Below are 14,701 nucleotides of genomic sequence, written 5' to 3'. Positions count from 1 at the left end.
ACAGCAAAACAATGTATTTTGTTTAGCTCCTCTTGTATGCCTAATGCTATTGTAACAAATTGTGGCACTCTGGCTCCCTTCCTTAAACCAGAAGTAAAAAATCTTGGGGTAATATTCAACAATGGCCTGAAATTTGATAAACAGATCAGTTCTGTTGTTGGAACAAGCTTTTTTCAGCCTAGTCTCCTGGCCAAAGTGAAGCCCTTTCTCAATCGGCAGGACCTTGAGAAGGCAATTCATGCATTTGTTAGTTCGAGACTCGATTATTGCAATGCCCTTTACGTCGGCCTTAGCCAGTCTTGCCTTTCTCGTCTCCAACTTGTACAGAATGCTGCTGCCAGATTTTTAACCAACACATCCAGACGTGAGCGCATCACCCCTATCCTGTTGTCACTCCTCTGGCTCCCAGTTCGGTTTAGAATTGATTTTAAACTTTTGTTGTTTGTATTTAATGCCATTCACGGCCTGGCTCCTCTCTGCTTGTCAGAGATTTTAACTATCCGTGATCACACAAGGGCCTTGCGTTCTTCTGGTCAGCTTCTGCTAGATGTCCCAAGGTCGAAATATAAATAGTGGGGTGACCGTTCCTTTGCTGTCGCTGCTCCCAGATTGTGGAACAAGCTGCCCCCCGACATTCGCACCCCGACTGATCTCGGCCTTTTTAAGTCTAAACTGAAGACTTACTTTTTTAGAATGGCTTTTAATCTCTGACTACGGCTATCCTGTTTATACTGTTCTATCTTGTTTTATCTTATCTGAAAGGCTTTTAACACTTTGCAGCTGTGTAGCACCTCCCTTTGTATTTTTTATGTATTGTTTTCCGGTTCTTTTGCTTTATTGTTATTTACACTGTTTATCTACACTATTATTTCTGACACTGCTGTAAAGCACTTTGGGTACCTTTTTTCGTAATTGTAAAGGGCTATAGAGATAATATATTGATTGATTGATTGTTGTTTCAGTAGGTCATATTTTGACACTTTTTTGACATACTGTACTATTATGTCAGCATTCTATATTATGGTGTTTTAGGACGCTTTTGCAACATTCTATGCTATGCTGTGTCTCGGCACGCAATTTTATGGAATTTACAGCTATTTTTGGGACATGTCGTATTTTGACATTTTTTTTGCGATACTATACGAATGTAAGGGATTTTCGGTCAATTTTTTGACATGCTATATTATCAAATTTTTAGCCTTTTTTGGACATTATTTCAACGTTGTATACCATGATGCGTCTCTACAAGCTATATTATACAGTTTTAAGCTATTTTTGGATTCGAAATTTTGAGATTTTTTGCCATACTATAGCCTTGCAATTTCGGTGCTTTTTTTCCACATTCCAAATTATGGTGTTTTTGGTCCTGCTTGCAACTTTCTATGCTATAGTGTGTCTCAGCAAGTTATTTTAGGCGTTTTAAAGTGGTGTTCAGCTATTTTTGAGACATGCCATATTTTGACACTTTTGCCATAGTATAGCCTTGCCTTTTCGGTCATTTTTTGCACCTGCCAAAATATGGTGTTTTTGGCCTTTTTTTGCAATTTTCTGTGCCATGGCGCGTCTCAGCATGCTATTTCATGTTGTTTATTGTGGTTTTTAGCTGTTTTTAGGACATGGCATGTTTGACATTTTTGCCATACTATAGCCTTGCATTTCAAGTAATTTTTTGCACCTGCCAAAACATGGTGTTTTTGGCCCCTTTTGCAGCTTTCTATGCCATGGTATGTCTTGCAAAGCTATTTTATGTGGTTTAATGTGATTTTTAGCTGTTTTTGGGACATGCCATATTTTGACATTTTTGCCATACTATAGCCTTGCCTTTTAAGTAATTTTTTCCACATGCCAAAACATCGTGTTTTTGGTAGTTTTTGCAAGTCTCTATGCCAGGGTGTGTCTTAGCAGGCTATTTTATGTTGTTGATTGTGCTTTTCAGCTGTTTTTGAGACATGGCATATTTTGACATTTTTGCCAGACTATAGCCTTGCCTGTTCGGTCATTTTTTGCACATGCCAAAATATGGTGTTTTTGGCTTTTTTTGAAGTTTTCTGTGCCATTGCGTATCTCAGCAGGCTATTTTATGTTGTTTATTGTGGTTTTTAGCTGTTTTTGGGACATGGCATATTTTGACATTTTTGCCAAACTATAGCCTTGCCTTTTCGGTCATTTTTTCCACATGCCAAAACATGGAATTTTTGGTAGTTTTTGCAACTTTCTATGCCATGGCGTGTCGCAGCAGACTATTTTATGTGGTTTAATGTGGTCATTTTTTGCACCTGCCAAAATATGATGTTTTTGGCCTTTTTTGCAATTTTCTGTGCCATGGCGTGTCTCAGTATGCTATTTCATGTTGTTTAATGTGGTTTTTAGCTGTTTTTAGGACATGGTATATTTTGACATTTTTGCCATACTATAGCCTTGCCTTTTCGGTCATTTTTTGCACATGTCAAAATATGGTGTTTTTGGCCTTTTTTGCAATTTTCTCTCCTATGGCGGGTCTCAGCATGCTATTTCATGTGGTTCAATGTGGTTTTTAGCTGTTTTTAGGACATGGTATATTTTGATATTTTTGCCATACTATAGCCTTGCCTTTTCTGTCATTTTTTGCACCTGCCAAAATATGGTGTTTTTGGCCTTTTTTGCAATTTTCTGTGCCATGGCGTGTATTAGCAGGCTATTTTATGTTGTTTATTGTGGTTTTCAGCTGTTTTTGGGACATGCCATATTTTGACATTTTTGCCATACTATAGCCTTGCCTTTTCGGTCATTTTTTCCAAATGCCAAAACATCGTGTTTTTGGTAGTTTTTGCAAGTCTCTATGCCAGGGTGTGTCTTAGCAGGCTATTTTATGTTGTTGATTGTGCTTTTCAGCTGTTTTTGAGACATGGCATATTTTTACATTTTTGCCATACTATAGCCTTGCCTTTTCGGTCATTTTTTGCACATGTCAAAATATGGTGTTTTTGGCCTTTTTTGCAATTTTCTGTGCTATGGCGTGTCTCAGCATGCTATTTCATGTGGTTTAATGTGGTTTTTAGCTGTTTTTAGGACATGGCATATTTTGACATTTTTGCCATACTATAGCCTTGCCTTTTCGGTCATTTTTTCCACATGCCAAAATATGGTGTTTTTGGCCTGTTTTGACATTTTCTGTGCCATGGCGTGTATTAGCAGGCTATTTTATGTTGTTTATTATGATTTTTGGCTGTTTTTGGGACATGCCATATTTTGACATTTTTGCCATACTATAGCCTTGCCTTTTCGGTCATTTTTTGCACATGTCAAAATATGGTGTTTTTGGCCTTTTTTGCAATTTTCTGTGCTATGGCGTGTCTCAGCATGCTATTTCATGTGGTTTAATGTGGTTTTTAGCTGTTTTTAGGACATGCCATATTTTGACATTTTTGCCATACTATAGCCTTGCCTTTTCTGTCATTTTTTGCACATGTCAAAATATGGTGTTTTTGGCCTTTTTTGCAATTTTCTGTGCCATGGCGCGTCTCAGCATGCTATTTCATGTTGTTTATTGTGGTTTTTAGCTGTTTTTAGGACATGGCATGTTTGACATTTTTGCCATACTATAGCCTTGCATTTTAAGTAATTTTTTGCACATGCCAAAACATGGTGTTTTTGGCCCCTTTTGCAGCTTTCTATGCCATGGTATGTCTTGCATAGCTATTTCATGTTGTTTATTGTGATTTTTAGCTGTTTTTGGGACATGGCATATTTTGACATTTTTGCCATACTATAGCCTTGCCTTTTCGGTCATTTTTTGCACATGTCAAAATATGGTGTTTTTGGCCTTTTTTGCAATTTTCTGTGCTATGGCGTGTCTCAGCATGCTATTTCATGTGGTTTAATGTGGTTTTTAGCTGTTTTTAGGACATGGTATATTTTGACATTTTTGCCATACTATAGCCTTGCCTTTTCTGTCATTTTTTGCACCTGCCAAAATATGGTGTTTTTGGCCTTTTTTGCAATTTTCTGTGCCATGGCGTGTATTAGCAGGCTATTTTATGTTGTTTATTGTGGTTTTCAGCTGTTTTTGGGACATGCCATATTTTGACATTTTTGCCATACTATAGCCTTGCCTTTTCGGTCATTTTTTCCAAATGCCAAAACATCGTGTTTTTGGTAGTTTTTGCAAGTCTCTATGCCAGGGTGTGTCTTAGCAGGCTATTTTATGTTGTTGATTGTGCTTTTCAGCTGTTTTTGAGACATGGCATATTTTTACATTTTTGCCATACTATAGCCTTGCCTTTTCGGTCATTTTTTGCACATGTCAAAATATGGTGTTTTTGGCCTTTTTTGCAATTTTCTGTGCTATGGCATATCTCAGCATGCTATTTCATGTGGTTTATTGTGGTTTTTAGCTGTTTTTGGGACATGGCATATTTTGACATTTTTGCCATACTATAGCCTTGCCTTTTCGGTCATTTTTTGCACCTGCCAAAATATGGTGTTTTTGGCCTTTTTGCAATTTTCTGTGCTATGGCGTGTCTCAGCATGCTATTTCATGTGGTTTAATGTGGTTTTTAGCTGTTTTTGGGACATGGCATATTTTGACATTTTTGCCATACTATAGCCTTGCCTTTTCGGTCATTTTTTGCACCTGCCAAAACATGGTGTTTTTGGTAGTTTTTGCAATTCTCTATTCCATGGCGTGTCTTGGAAGGCTATTTTATGTTGTTTAATGTGGTTTTTAGCTGTTTTTAGGACATGGCATGTTTGACATTTTTGCCATACTATAGCCTTGCATTTTAAGTAATTTTTTGCACATGCCAAAACATGGTGTTTTTGGCCCCTTTTGCAGCTTTCTATGCCATGGTATGTCTTGCATAGCTATTTCATGTTGTTTATTGTGATTTTTAGCTGTTTTTGGGACATGGCATATTTTGACATTTTTGCCATACTATAGCCTTGCCTTTTCGGTCATTTTTTGCACATGTCAAAATATGGTGTTTTTGGCCTTTTTTGCAATTTTCTGTGCTATGGCGTGTCTCAGCATGCTATTTCATGTTGTTTATTGTGGTTTTTAGCTGTTTTTAGGACATGGCATGTTTGACATTTTTGCCATACTATAGCCTTGCATTTTAAGTAATTTTTTGCACATGCCAAAACATTGTGTTTTTGGTAGTTTTTGCAAGTTTCTTTGCCATGGCGTGTCTTGGCAGGCTATTTTATGTTGTTTAATGTGGTTTTTAGCTGTTTTTGAGACATGGCATATTTTGACTTTTTGCCATACTATAGCCTTGCATTTTTGGTCATTTTTTGCAATGCCAAAATATGGTGTTTTTGGTAGTTTTGCAATTTTCTATGCTATGGCGTGTCTCAGCATGCTATTTCATGTTGTTTATTGTGGTTTTTAGCTGTTTTTGGGACATGGCATATTTTGACATTTTTGCCATACTATAGCCTTGCCTTTTCGGTCATTTTTTGCACCTGCCAAAATATGGTGTTTTTGGCCTTTTTTGCAATTTTCTGTGCTATGGCGTGTCTCAGCATGCTATTTCATGTGGTTTAATGTGGTTTTTAGCTGTTTTTGGGACATGGCATATTTTGACATTTTTGCCATACTATAGCCTTGCCTTTTCGGTCATTTTTTGCACATGCCAAAATATGGTGTATTTGGCCTTTTGCAATTTTCTGTGCTATGGCGTGTCTCAGCATGCTATTTCATGTTGGTTATTGTGGTTTTTAGCTGTTTTTGGGACATGCCATATTTTGACATTTTTGCCATACTATAGCCTTGCCTTTTCGGTCATTTTTTGCACATGTCAAAATATGGTGTTTTTGGCCTGTTTTGACATTTTCTGTGCCATGGCGCGTCTCAGCATGCTATTTCATGTTGTTTATTGTGGTTTTAGCTGTTTTTGGGACATGGCATATTTTGACATTTTTGCCATACTATAGCCTTGCATTTTAAGTAATTTTTTGCACCTGCCAAAATATGGTGTTTTTGGCCTTTTTTGCAATTTTCTATGCTATGGCGTGTCTCAGCATGCTATTTCATGTGGTTTAATGTGGTTTTTAGCTGTTTTTGGGACATGGCATATTTTGACATTTTTGCCATACTATAGCCTTGCCTTTTCGGTCATTTTTTGCACCTGCCAAAATATGGTGTTTTTGGCCTTTTTTGCAATTTTCTGTGCTATGGCGTGTCTCAGCATGCTATTTCATGTTGTTTATTGTGGTTTTTAGCTGTTTTTGGGACATGGCATATTTTGACATTTTTGCCATACTATAGCCTTGCATTTTAAGTAATTTTTTGCACATGCCAAAACATGGTGTTTTTGGTAGTTTTTGCAATTCTCTATTCCATGGCGTATGTCTTGCAGGCTATTTTATGTTGTTTAATGTGATTTTAGCTGTTTTTGGGACATGCCATATTTTGACATTTTGCCATACTATAGCCTTGCCTTTTCGGTCATTTTTGCACATGTCAAAATATGGTGTTTTTGGCCTTTTGCAATTTTCTGTGCTATGGCGTGTCTCAGCATGCTATTTCATGTGGTTTAATGTGGTTTTTAGCTGTTTTGGGGACATGCCAAATTTTGACTTTTTGCCATACTATAGCCTTGCCTTTTCGGTCATTTTTTGCACCTGCCAAAATATGGTGTTTTTGGCCTTTTTTGCAATTTTCTATGCTATGGCGTGTCTCAGCATGCTATTTCATGTGGTTTAATGTGGTTTTTAGCTGTTTTTGGGACATGGCATATTTTGACATTTTTGCCATACTATAGCCTTGCCTTTTTGGTCATTTTTTGCACCTGCCAAAATATGGTGTTTTTGGCCTTTTTTGCAATTTTCTGTGCTATGGCGTGTCTCAGCATGCTATTTCATGTGGTTTATTGTGGTTTTTAGCTGTTTTTGGGACATGGCATATTTTGACATTTTTGCCATACTATAGCCTTGCCTTTTTGGTCATTTTTGCACCTGCCAAAATATGGTGTTTTTGGCCTTTTTTGCAATTTTCTATGCTATGGCGTGTCTCAGCATGCTATTTCATGTGGTTTAATGTGGTTTTTAGCTGTTTTTGGGACATGGCATATTTTGACATTTTTGCCATACTATAGCCTTGCCTTTTCGGTCATTTTTTGCACGTGTCAAAATATTGTGTTTTTGGCCCTTTTTTGCAATTTTCTATGCTACGGCGTGTCTCAGCATGCTATTTTTTGTTGTTTATTTTGATTTTTAGCGGTTTTCGGGACATGCCATATTTTGACATTTTTGCCATACTATAGCCTTGCCTTTTCGGTCATTTTTTGCACATGTCAAAATATGGTGTTTTTGGCCTTTTTTGCAATTTTCTGTGCTATGGCATATCTCAGCATGCTATTTCATGTGGTTTAATGTGGTTTTTAGCTGTTTTTGGGACATGGCATATTTTGACATTTTTGCCATACTATAGCCTTGCCTTTTCGGTCATTTTTTGCACATGTCAAAATATGGTGTTTTTGGCCTTTTTTGCAATTTTCTGTGCTATGGCGTGTCTCAGCATGCTATTTCATGTGGTTTAATGTGGTTTTTAGCTGTTTTTGGGACATGGCATATTTTGACATTTTTGCCATACTATAGCCTTGCCTTTTCGGTCATTTTTTGCACCTGCCAAAATATGGTGTTTTTGGCCTTTTTTGCAATTTTCTATGCTATGGCGTGTCTCAGCATGCTATTTCATGTGGTTTAATGTGGTTTTTAGCTGTTTTTGGGACATGCCATATTTTGACATTTTTGCCATACTATAGCCTTGCCTTTTCGGTCATTTTTTGCACCTGCCAAAATATGGTGTTTTTGGCCTTTTTTGCACTTTTCTATGCTATGGCGTGTCTCAGCATGCTATTTCATGTTGTTTATTGTGGTTTTTAGCTGTTTTTGGGACATGGCATATTTTGACATTTTTGCCATACTATAGCCTTGCATTTTAAGTAATTTTTTGCACATGCCAAAACATGGTGTTTTTGGTAGTTTTTGCAATTCTCTATTCCATGGCGTGTCTTGGAAGGCTATTTTATGTTGTTTAATGTGTTTTTTAGCTGTTTTTGGGACATGCCATATTTTGACATTTTTGCCATACTATAGCCTTGCCTTTTCGGTCATTTTTTGCACATGTCAAAATATGGTGTTTTTGGCCTTTTTTGCAATTTTCTGTGCTATGGCGTGTCTCAGCATGCTATTTCATGTGGTTTAATGTGGTTTTTAGCTGTTTTTGGGACATGGCATATTTTGACATTTTTGCCATACTATAGCCTTGCCTTTTCGGTCATTTTTGCACCTGCCAAAATATGGTGTTTTTGGCCTTTTGCAATTTTCTATGCTATGGCATATCTCAGCATGCTATTTCATGTGGTTTAATGTGGTTTTTAGCTGTTTTTGGGACATGGCATATTTTGACATTTTTGCCATACTATAGCCTTGCCTTTTTGGTCATTTTTTGCACCTGCCAAAATATGGTGTTTTTGGCCTTTTTTGCAATTTTCTGTGCTATGGCGTGTCTCAGCATGCTATTTCATGTGGTTTATTGTGGTTTTTAGCTGTTTTTGGGACATGGCATATTTTGACATTTTTGCCATACTATAGCCTTGCCTTTTCGGTCATTTTTTGCACCTGCCAAAATATGGTGTTTTTGGCCTTTTTTGCAATTTTCTATGCTATGGCGTGTCTCAGCATGCTATTTCATGTGGTTTAATGTGGTTTTTAGCTGTTTTTGGGACATGGCATATTTTGACATTTTTGCCATACTATAGCCTTGCCTTTTCGGTCATTTTTTGCACATGTCAAAATATGGTGTTTTTGGCCTTTTTTGCAATTTTCTGTGCTATGGCGTGTCTCAGCATGCTATTTCATGTTGTTTATTGTGGTTTTTAGCTGTTTTTGGGACATGCCATATTTTGACATTTTTGCCATACTATAGCCTTGCCTTTTCGGTCATTTTTTGCACATGTCAAAATATGGTGTTTTTGGCCTTTTTTGCAATTTTCTGTGCTATGGCATATCTCAGCATGCTATTTCATGTGGTTTAATGTGGTTTTTAGCTGTTTTTGGGACATGGCATATTTTGACATTTTTGCCATACTATAGCCTTGCCTTTTCGGTCATTTTTTGCACCTGCCAAAATATGGTGTTTTTGGCCTTTTTTGCACTTTTCTATGCTATGGCGTGTCTCAGCATGCTATTTCATGTTGTTTATTGTGGTTTTTAGCTGTTTTTGGGACATGGCATATTTTGACATTTTTGCCATACTATAGCCTTGCCTTTTTGGTCATTTTTTGCACCTGCCAAAATATGGTGTTTTTGGCCTTTTGCAATTTTCTATGCTATGGCGTGTCTCAGCATGCTATTTCATGTGGTTTAATGTGGTTTTAGCTCTTTTCGGGACATGGCATATTTTGACATTTTTGCCATACTATAGCCTTGCCTTTTCGGTCATTTTTTGCACCTGCCAAAATATGGTGTTTTTGGCCTTTTTTGCACTTTTCTATGCTATGGCGTGTCTCAGCATGCTATTTCATGTGGTTTAATGTGGTTTTTAGCTGTTTTTGGGACATGGCATATTTTGACATTTTGCCATACTATAGCCTTGCCTTTTCGGTCATTTTTGCACATGTCAAAATATGGTGTTTTTGGCCTTTTGCAATTTTCTGTGCTATGGCGTGTCTCAGCATGCTATTTCATGTTGTTTATTGTGGTTTTTAGCTGTTTTTGGGACATGGCATATTTTGACATTTTTGCCATACTATAGCCTTGCCTTTTCGGTCATTTTTTGCACCTGCCAAAATATGGTGTTTTTGGCCTTTTTTGCAGTTTTCTGTGCTGTGGCGTGTCTCTGCATGCTATTTCATGTGGTTTATTGTGGTTTTAGCTGTTTTTGGGACATGGCATATTTTGACATTTTTGCCATACTATAGCCTTACCTTTTCGGTCATTTTTTGCACCTGCCAAAATATGGTGTTTTTGGCCTTTTTTGCACTTTTCTATGCTATGGCGTGTCTCAGCATGCTATTTCATGTTGTTTATTGTGGTTTCTAGCTGTTTTTGGGACATGGCATATTTTGACATTTTTGCCATACTATAGCCTTGCCTTTTCGGTCATTTTTTGCACCTGCCAAAATATGGTGTTTTTGGCCTTTTTTGCAATTTTCTGTGCTATGGCGTGTCTCAGCATGCTATTTCATGTGGTTTAATGTGGTTTTTAGCTGTTTTTGGGACATGGCCTATTTTGACATTTTTGCCATACTATAGCCTTGCCTTTTCGGTCATTTTTGCACCTGCCAAAATATGGTGTTTTTTGGCCTTTTAGCAATTTTCTATGCTATGGCGTGTCTCAGCATGCTATTTCATGTTGTTTATTGTGGTTTTTAGCTGTTTTTGGGACATGGCATATTTTGACATTTTTGCCATACTATAGCCTTGCCTTTTCGGTCATTTTTTGCACCTGCCAAAATATGGTGTTTTTGGCCTTTTTTGCAATTTTCTGTGCTATGGCGTGTCTCAGTATGCTATTTCATGTGGTTTAATGTGGTTTTAGCTGTTTTTGGGACATGGCATATTTTGACATTTTTGCCATACTATAGCCTTGCCTTTTCGGTCATTTTTGCACCTGCCAAAATATGGTGTTTTTGGTAGTTTTGCAATTTTCTATGCCATGGCGTGTCTCAGCATGCTATTTCATGTTGTTTAATGTGGTTTTTAGCTGTTTTTGGGACATGGCATATTTTGACATTTTTGCCATACTATAGCCTTGCCTTTTCGGTCATTTTTTGCACATGTCAAAATATGGTGTTTTTGGCCTTTTTTGCAATTTTCTGTGCTATGGCGTGTCTCAGCATGCTATTTCATGTTGTTTATTGTGGTTTTTAGCTGTTTTTGGGACATGGCATATTTTGACATTTTTGCCATACTATAGCCTTGCATTTTAAGTAATTTTTTGCACATGCCAAAACATGGTGTTTTTGGTAGTTTTTGCAATTCTCTATTCCATGGCGTGTCTTGGAAGGCTATTTTATGTTGTTTAATGTGTTTTTTAGCTGTTTTTGGGACATGCCATATTTTGACATTTTTGCCATACTATAGCCTTGCCTTTTCGGTCATTTTTTGCACATGTCAAAATATGGTGTTTTTGGCCTTTTTTGCAATTTTCTGTGCTATGGCGTGTCTCAGCATGCTATTTCATGTGGTTTAATGTGGTTTTTAGCTGTTTTTGGGACATGGCATATTTTGACATTTTTGCCATACTATAGCCTTGCCTTTTCGGTCATTTTTGCACCTGCCAAAATATGGTGTTTTGGCCTTTTGCAATTTTCTATGCTATGGCGTGTCTCAGCATGCTATTTCATGTGGTTTAATGTGGTTTTTAGCTGTTTTTGGGACATGGCATATTTTGACATTTTTGCCATACTATAGCCTTGCCTTTTCGGTCATTTTTTGCACCTGCCAAAATATGGTGTTTTTGGCCTTTTTTGCACTTTTCTATGCTATGGCGTGTCTCAGCATGCTATTTCATGTTGTTTATTGTGGTTTTTAGCTGTTTTTGGGACATGGCATATTTTGACATTTTTGCCATACTATAGCCTTGCCTTTTCGGTCATTTTTTGCACCTGCCAAAATATGGTGTTTTTGGCCTTTTTTGCAATTTTCTGTGCTATGGCGTGTCTCAGCATGCTATTTCATGTGGTTTAATGTGGTTTTTAGCTGTTTTTGGGACATGGCATATTTTGACATTTTTGCCATACTATAGCCTTGCCTTTTCGGTCATTTTTTGCACCTGCCAAAATATGGTGTTTTTGGCCTTTTTGCAATTTTCTATACTATGGCGTGTCTCAGCATGCTATTTCATGTTGTTTATTGTGGTTTTTGGCTGTTTTTGGGACATGGCATATTTTGACATTTTTGCCATACTATAGCCTTGCCTTTTCGGTCATTTTTTGCACCTGCCAAAATATGGTGTTTTTGGCCTTTTTTGCAATTTTCTATGCTATGGCGTGTCTCAGCATGCTATTTCATGTGGTTTAATGTGGTTTTTAGCTGTTTTTGGGACATGGCATATTTTGACATTTTTGCCATACTATAGCCTTGCCTTTTCGGTCATTTTTTGCACCTGCCAAAATATGGTGTTTTTGGCCTTTTTTGCACTTTTCTATGCTATGGCGTGTCTCAGCATGCTATTTCATGTGGTTTAATGTGGTTTTTAGCTGTTTTTGGGACATGGCATATTTTGACATTTTTGCCATACTATAGCCTTGCCTTTTCGGTCATTTTTTGCACATGTCAAAATATGGTGTTTTTGGCCTTTTTTGCAATTTTCTGTGCTATGGCGTGTCTCAGCATGCTATTTCATGTTGTTTATTGTGGTTTTTAGCTGTTTTTGGGACATGCCATATTTTGACATTTTTGCCATACTATAGCCTTGCCTTTTCGGTCATTTTTTGCACATGTCAAAATATGGTGTTTTTGGCCTTTTTTGCAATTTTCTGTGCTATGGCATATCTCAGCATGCTATTTCATGTGGTTTAATGTGGTTTTTAGCTGTTTTTGGGACATGGCATATTTTGACATTTTTGCCATACTATAGCCTTGCCTTTTCGGTCATTTTTTGCACATGTCAAAATATGGTGTTTTTGGCCTTTTTTGCAATTTTCTGTGCTATGGCGTGTCTCAGCATGCTATTTCATGTGGTTTATTGTGGTTTTTAGCTGTTTTTGGGACATGGCATATTTTGACATTTTTGCCATACTATAGCCTTGCCTTTTCGGTCATTTTTTGCACCTGCCAAAATATGGTGTTTTTGGCCTTTTTGCAATTTTCTATGCTATGGCGTGTCTCAGCATGCTATTTCATGTGGTTTAATGTGGTTTTAGCTGTTTTTGGGACATGGCATATTTTGACATTTTTGCCATACTATAGCCTTGCCTTTTCGGTCATTTTTTGCACATGCCAAAATATGGTGTTTTTGGCCTTTTTTGCACTTTTCTATGCTATGGCGTGTCTCAGCATGCTATTTCATGTTGTTTATTGTGGTTTTTAGCTGTTTTTGGGACATGGCATATTTTGACATTTTTGCCATACTATAGCCTTGCCTTTTCGGTCATTTTTTGCACCTGCCAAAATATGGTGTTTTTGGCCTTTTTTGCAATTTTCTATGCTATGGCGTGTCTCAGCATGCTATTTCATGTGGTTTAATGTGGTTTTTAGCTGTTTTTGGGACATGGCATATTTTGACATTTTTGCCATACTATAGCCTTGCCTTTTCGGTCATTTTTTGCACCTGCCAAAATATGGTGTTTTTGGCCTTTTTTGCAATTTTCTATGCTATGGCGTGTCTCAGCATGCTATTTCATGTGGTTTAATGTGGTTTTTAGCTGTTTTTGGGACATGGCATATTTTGACATTTTTGCCATACTATAGCCTTGCCTTTTCGGTCATTTTTTGCACATGTCAAAATATGGTGTTTTTGGCCTTTTTTGCAATTTTCTGTGCTATGGCGTGTCTCAGCATGCTATTTCATGTTGTTTATTGTGGTTTTTAGCTGTTTTTGGGACATGCCATATTTTGACATTTTTGCCATACTATAGCCTTGCCTTTTCGGTCATTTTTTGCACATGTCAAAATATGGTGTTTTTGGCCTTTTTTGCAATTTTCTGTGCTATGGCATATCTCAGCATGCTATTTCATGTGGTTTAATGTGGTTTTTAGCTGTTTTTGGGACATGGCATATTTTGACATTTTTGCCATACTATAGCCTTGCCTTTTTGGTCATTTTTTGCACCTGCCAAAATATGGTGTTTTTGGCCTTTTTTGCAATTTTCTGTGCTATGGCGTGTCTCAGCATGCTATTTCATGTGGTTTATTGTGGTTTTTAGCTGTTTTTGGGACATGGCATATTTTGACATTTTTGCCATACTATAGCCTTGCCTTTTCGGTCATTTTTTGCACCTGCCAAAATATGGTGTTTTTGGCCTTTTTTGCAATTTTCTATGCTATGGCGTGTCTCAGCATGCTATTTCATGTGGTTTAATGTGGTTTTTAGCTGTTTTTGGGACATGGCATATTTTGACATTTTTGCCATACTATAGCCTTGCCTTTTCGGTCATTTTTTGCACATGTCAAAATATGGTGTTTTTGGCCTTTTTTGCAATTTTCTGTGCTATGGCGTGTCTCAGCATGCTATTTCATGTGGTTTATTGTGGTTTTTAGCTGTTTTTGGGACATGGCATATTTTGACATTTTTGCCATACTATAGCCTTGCCTTTTCGGTCATTTTTTGCACCTGCCAAAATATGGTGTTTTTGGCCTTTTTTGCACTTTTCTATGCTATGGCGTGTCTCAGCATGCTATTTCATGTTGTTTATTGTGGTTTTTAGCTGTTTTTGGGACATGGCATATTTTGACATTTTTGCCATACTATAGCCTTGCCTTTTCGGTCATTTTTTGCACCTGCCAAAATATGGTGTTTTTGGCCTTTTTTGCAATTTTCTGTGCTATGGCGTGTCTCAGCATGCTATTTCATGTTGTTTATTGTGGTTTTTAGCTGTTTTTGGGACATGGCATATTTTGACATTTTTGCCATACTATAGCCTTGCATTTTAAGTAATTTTTTGCACATGCCAAAACATGGTGTTTTTGGTAGTTTTTGCAATTCTCTATTCCATGGCGTGTCTTGGAAGGCTATTTTATGTTGTTTAATGTGTTTTTTAGCTGTTTTTGG

Source organism: Plectropomus leopardus, chromosome 2, assembly GCF_026936395.1.
Source record: "Plectropomus leopardus strain MGB_pleo_1.0 chromosome 2, ASM2693639v1, whole genome shotgun sequence".
In the NCBI taxonomy this organism is placed as follows: domain Eukaryota; kingdom Metazoa; phylum Chordata; class Actinopteri; order Perciformes; family Serranidae; genus Plectropomus; species Plectropomus leopardus.
Note: the sequence above shows the minus strand (reverse complement) of the source record.